The sequence below is a fragment of the Macrotis lagotis genome, chromosome 6 (genome assembly GCF_037893015.1).
Source record: "Macrotis lagotis isolate mMagLag1 chromosome 6, bilby.v1.9.chrom.fasta, whole genome shotgun sequence".
NCBI lineage: Eukaryota > Metazoa > Chordata > Mammalia > Peramelemorphia > Peramelidae > Macrotis > Macrotis lagotis.
The window spans coordinates 159819508-159825507 of NC_133663.1; positions in this window are offsets into that span (position 1 = coordinate 159819508).

The window sequence follows — 6000 nt, forward strand, 5'->3', positions numbered from 1 at the left end:
CCACAAATACCAGGTGTTTAACCTCAGGGATAATTGTTAGGAGGAGGTAATCCTTGGTACTGTCTTGTTGAAGAAAGGGTCCCAATTGTCTTTGGGTCCCTCACAAAATGCCCCCCTCATATGAAATGACAGAGTGAGAGGGAGATCTTTCTAGTACATTGACAAAGGTGACTATTGACCATCAAGATATGGTGGAAAATGTACTAACTGCAATCAAAGGACTCATGTTCAAATTGAAATCTGCCACTCACTCCCTGTATATTAAGTCAACCACTTATCCTCTCTGGGCCTCATTGGGGTGGTCTATGAAATGAGAGCAATGTATTAATCCCCCTTTAAATTTCCATTTAACGCTTAAACTTAAAAATGAGTATTCAGTCATGAGTCTAGAATGAGGTGAAAATCTGAGGAGCATCTTTTACCCTAGAAAGTATATTTATAGAACCATGACCTATTTTGGAGCTTACATTGGGTTTATCAGTCAATCAATCAACAAATACTGTGTGCCAGATATTCTGTTAGGCTCTGGTATACAAGAACAAAAAAAGGAGGAGCATGTTAGGCAATTAGTTGCTCAGGATTCTCTTTATCTGTAAGGAGCCCCACTTTTATTGTATGCATGAATGCTAACATTGCCTTTAGGTAGGATTGATCTAGAGGACTGAGAAAGCCCTCCTGAACCTCAAATTCTACCATTTCACTAGACTTATCACTTTTTTTGAGGCAATGGGGTTAAGGTCACACAGCTAGTAAGTATCAAGTGTCTGAGGCTGAATTTGAACTTGGGTCTTTCTGACTCCAGGGTCAGTGCTCTAACCACTGCACACCCTAGCTACTCTTCTACTACTTTTGTAGTGATGCCAACAATTGCTTTTTAGAGGTCAAAGTCTAATTCCATGAATTGAGATGAGGTTTAAAATAAAAATATTAAACTATTAAAGAAGTTAACACATTAACTTAAATTCACATTGGAGTATAGATGACTTTATTATTTGCATTCCAAAGATACCTTTCACAGATTCCATTTCCATCAGCTCCATGGCAATTTTTTTGATCAGAAAGAGAAAAGCATGAGACAGGCACAAAAGCTAAATATTTGGCTTCCTGATTTTTCTTTTTCTTCTATTATCTGTGTTTTTTTGTATCTTATTTTTCTATTTACATGTAAAGATAGTTTCAGTATTTAGATTTTTTTAGTTCTACATTTTTCTCCCTCCTTCCCTTCCCTCCCCTCTCTCAAGACAGCAAGTAATCTAATTTAGTTTATGCATGTACAAAATATGTTAAAGTATATTTCTCTATTAGTCATGGGATGAAAAAAGAATCAGAATGGAAAAACAATAAGAAAAAAACAAATTTCAAAAAGTGAAAATAGTATGCTTTGCATCCAAACTCCATTTTTCTTTCTCCGAATGTGGATGGCATTTTCTATCACAAGTCATTTGGAATTGTCCTTGATCACTGTATTGCTATGCCTCTTTAATCTTTAACATCATGGTTGTACTTTGTGAGGTTACTGATGCAATAGTGCCATCTTATACAAGTCATCAACTGACACTGTACAAAAATGGAACTTGCTGCCTTTGTGAACTTTCTTTCATTAGAAATCACTAAAAGGAGCTTAGATGAACATTTGTTAGAGATCTTGCAGGGAGATCTGTTTAGCAATAGCTTCTGAAGTCCTGTTCGGCTTCAAGATTATATGATATTCTGATTTTGTAATTAGGTGCTCCCCTTCCTGGCAGTGTTTCAAATGAAATTTGGAACTCTAGAATCTTCATTCTTTTTTTGTCCCATTAAAAACAAGTCACTGATGAGAAACTCATTCTATGATACAATAAAAACCAGGAAGTGAACATCAGATAAATATTGGGTATCACTTCACCAGCATAAGGCTGGCAATCCCCTGAAGGACATATAATGTTGCTTACAGAGGAGAAATGATTCATGAATGACTGAGAGAAGAGTGGAGAAAGGTAGATAGGGCAGATACTGGTGGCAATAGAGAAGGTGTAGAACTTGGAAGGATCTACAACAAAGTTCTGGACACATCAGCATATGGGGAGGAGCCAGCATAGCAACATGTCCCTGATACCTTGTGCCTATCCCTCGGAAGCCCCTGAGTGGGTGAGACCCTAAGAAAATACTTCCTCTCCTCCAATCCCCTCCCATGTCCACATGGAGTATCACACCCTTACCTGGGGGTACTCTGATGGAAGGAATGTAAATTTTGATCACCAATCAAAGACTGGTCAATATCAGGTTCCCAGGCCAAGCCCCATTTGGGTACTTTAGAGTTTTGATTGGCTAAGAATGAATGTAATTAACAATTGTTTCTAAAACATCTTCCCCTTCCAGATGAGTTTTTGTTTTGTTTTGTTTGGGTTTTTTTTTAGATTTGGTTAAGGAAGTCCACCTCTGCCTCATTTCTTTTGTATCTACCCAAGAGATAAAAGTAACAGTCTTTGGAGGCATTCAAGTAAAGTTTAGATGACTACTTATCTGGCATGCTGGTCTAAACTGAAAACTAGGAAAGACCCTAGCTTAAGAAGACCAAGGTCTCCCACTGCATCCAGGGCTATCTCTAGTTGTCCTGATCCATATCTGGCCAATGGACCCAGATGACTCCAGAGGAGAGGGAGGCTGGTGACTCTGCACTGTCTTCCCTCAGTGAAATTCAATTCTCTTGCATGTCATGATATCACATTCCTGAAGTCATGGTCCTCTTTGAAAATGAAGAACAAGGGGTGGCTAGGTGGTGCAGTAAATAGAGCACCGGCCTTGGAGTCAGGAGTACCTGGGTTCAAATCTGACCTCAGACAATTAATAATTACCTAGCCATGTGGCCTTGGGCAAGCCACTTAACCCCACTGCCTTGAAAAAAAATCTAAAAAAGAAAATGAAGGACAAGCAAAACAATCAATCAACAGACTTCTTTGAAAGATTGACTAATTTTGCTTATTTCACCTACAGCATGCCAGATAAGTAGTCATCTAAACTTTACTTGAATGCTTCCAATGACAGTTACCATTATCTCCTGAGAAAATGCATTTCCCTTTTGCATTGCTCTGATTCTTTGGAGGTTTTTCCTAACATCAAACTTAAATTTACTTTATTAATTTCTACCCAGCAATTCTAGTTTTGTCCTCTAAAACAACCTAAGCAAGTCCAATACCTTTCCCATATAATAGTACTTGAAGGTAGTTATGATATATCCTTTAAATTTTTCTCTTCTCCAGAGTAGACTAGCTCCCTTTATTTGTCCCTATGTGGCATCCTCTTATTGCCCTCTGGACCCTTTAGCTTATTTTGTTGGACCATTGTTCCAAAAAACATGAGAACTATAGCAAAGAAATAACCCATCAGCTGATAGTTTCTCCTAAGAATGCTGAGAAGGTAGCACAATAATTAGTATATGCATTTTGCAAATGAGGAAACTTAGATTTAGGTAAAATGGCTTGCCCATGATCAGATGGCAAGTGCAGTCAAGTCTTTTAACCCCAAGTTGTAGAGCTACCTTTCACCATGCTGCTGCTGAAGGGAATGCAATAAGTTGGCTTGCAGATGGAATTTCCAAGTAGGCTAAGGAAAGGAGTAAAGATGGGAAAAAAACTTTTCTATTCCATAATTTTGTCTTATTAAGAGTCCAGACTGTTACCAAAGTTGATCACTTAATTCTGTTTGACTAGTGACTCTTCCAAAATATAAAATATAAAATAAATTGTGTCATTCGAAGACTAGAAATCCTGGTGCTTAGTCATTTTTTTCCTGTCCTATTCTCTTCATGACTCCATTTTGGGGTTTCTTGGCATAGATATTAAAGTGATTTTTCATTTCTTTCTCTGGTTCATTTTACAGATGAGGATCTGAGGCAAATAGGGTTAAGTGACTTACCCAAGGTCACATAATTATTAACAGTCTGAGGTCAGATTTGAACTTACCCTAGAATTTGCCAAAGAAAAAAATGCAAGGGAAACTGAAGAGTTTTGAACACAAAGGAGCTCAAGTGCCTTTATTACCTTCATTTTCCAGAACAAGGTGTTTCAGGTCAAGGGAAGAACATAAACTCATACCTACCCTCCCCTACAAATGTCATCAGCAAACAAACAAATCAAACACTGGAGAATTCATGTTTAAGTTGAGTGATTAGTTTGGTCAGTAAAGCTGATTATCTAAGAGGCAGCTAGTTGGCTCAGTGGAGAGAATTCTGGTCTTGAAGTCATGAAGACCTGAGTCAAATCTGGCCTCAGACATTTGCTAGCTGTGTGATCCTGAGCAAAAACACTTAATCTCTGTTTGCCTCAGTTTCCTTAGTTGTAAATTGGAGCTAATAACAAGGACCTACCTTTCAGGTGTGTTGTGAGGATAAAAAGAGATAAAATTTGTAAATTATTTGGCACATAATGAACTCTTAATAAATGCTTGTTTCTTTCCATCCTCCAGGACATCCCTATTGTAAGCCCCTGTTCTATGCCTCTATATAGAGAACCTCTTGCTTAGAGACTGAGTATAAGCTTTAAAAATGGCACCTTTTGTCGCTAGGACTACCTGTCAAAATGGTCCATGAAATCTAAGTGAGTGGGGACACCACTTCCCCTTCTGGACTTTTCCTCTTTTTCTAACAGAGTCCAAAGCAGATGTGTTATTTTGATTCTTGTTGATTATATTTGATACACAGTTTAGATTTCTTCCATTTGCCATCTCCTTTTAATCATTCCAAATGGTTTATCTCAAATGTTTATAACTGATCATGATATCATCCTGAGTCATCACCTAGCAAAAGAACATGTGGATTTTTCCACCCAGAATGCCAGTTTTATGTCTCACTAACTTATTTAGTTTATATTATTTGTAACTATGCAGCATATTGCAAGCTTTCAGTGGAAAGGGATTGTGGTCGTTAAAGTTCACCTTTACATGGTGTCTAGCATAATTTCATGAATACTGATGTAAAGGAAGGAGAACAGGACTAAAAAGTCAAAAGCCTGAGTTCTACCCTGGTTTTATGAAGGTAGAAACCTGTTGGGGAAAATTCCACAACTTCAATAGATGAGTGGTATAATTCAGTAGCTTCTTCTGTAAGTAAGGATAATTATTTATAGATACATAAATCCCTGTCACTGGATTGTTGCATCAAATCAAATGATAAAGTGCATTGTAGACCTCAAATTGCTATATGAATATCATCTATTTTTTCTCTATGTTTATAAAATCTACTTATGTATAATATATTTATGTATAGAAGTATATTCTTCTATATAATATAGAATCCATATTTCTGAATGATTTATATAACCTCTAAATAATTCTTTATTATCATATAATACATGTATATATATACTATATTTATCATAACAATTACATATGTATGTATGTATCTTTATTATATATTGATGTATATGGTCTTCCCTACAATACAGAAATATTAGCAGGTCAGCTATTATCTTTATTTTACTAATGCAGAAACTGTATATCATAGAGAATAAGTGACCCAGGTTATACAGTAAGCAAGGGTTAGAATCCAGCTCTTTGACTTCTGATCTCTAATAAAACCTACTCTATTATAGCTAATTTTAAAATTTTATTTACACACAAAGGACATGAACACAAATGACATAGGCAGTTCACAGTAGGCTATTCCATGCAGCTGGGGAATAGAGACTCTACTGGCACTTTTTTCCCTTTTACAAAGAACTTGGAAAGAGAATGATGTTAACACCAATTGCCAGTCATCCTGGTAGCTACACAGGTGAGCCAAGAGCAGAACAAGAGTTGCAAGAAAGCTAAAATGGGACTAAGTACAGTGATAGGAAGTTTTTGAGGTTATCAGATCTGCTGAAAAGGATCTTCCAATGCTGTCCCCAAACCCACCATCCCTTGTTTTCAATATTGCAGTTCAGGCATCAGACTGTAAGACTCAGAGTGGGATCTTGACCCTCAGATTTCCTGCCTTAGCCCCAATATCTTTATTTCCTTTCTATGACCTCTGAATAAAAGAGA